This window comes from Nanorana parkeri, unplaced genomic scaffold, assembly GCF_000935625.1.
Source record: "Nanorana parkeri isolate BGI_ZX_2015 unplaced genomic scaffold, ASM93562v1 scaffold91, whole genome shotgun sequence".
Classification (NCBI taxonomy): Eukaryota; Metazoa; Chordata; class Amphibia; order Anura; family Dicroglossidae; genus Nanorana; species Nanorana parkeri.
Window position 1 is genome coordinate 1541252 of NW_017306359.1, and position 481 is coordinate 1541732.

The 481-nt window shown below is 34.9% G+C and overlaps 1 protein-coding gene across 2 annotated transcripts in view; it reads left to right on the forward strand.

The window, feature by feature from the left end:
- Positions 1-481, forward strand: part of PDZRN4 (PDZ domain containing ring finger 4) — a 127116-nt gene that overhangs the window by 582 nt on the left and 126053 nt on the right. The window lies entirely within an intron of this gene.

Sequence of the window (481 nt, forward strand, 5' to 3'; positions counted from 1 at the left end):
TGATCTTGATACATGTGTGTGTGTCCTGGTGTCACTTTTCCAAGTTATACTTTTTTTACGCATTTTGGATATTGTGATCTTAATACATATGTGTGTGTGTCCTGGTGTTACCTTTCCAAGTTATCCTTTTTTTTACGCATTTTGGATATTGTGATCTTCATACAAATGTGTGTGTGTGTGTCCTGGTATTGCTTTTTCAGGTTATGTGACTGATCTCATGGCTTTCTGCACTTTTGGATATCGTGATCTTAATACATATATGTATGTGTGTTTGTCCTGGTGTTGGTTACTTTTCCAGGTTATGTGCAAATCCTGATCCTAATCTATGCGTGTGTATGTGTGTCTATGTGTCCTGGTGTTGCTTTTCCAGGTTATATGCATTTTGGATATTGTGATCTTAATACATATATATATATGTTATATTTCCAGGTTATGTGACTGATCTGATGGGTGCACTTTTGCATATCATTATATATATATA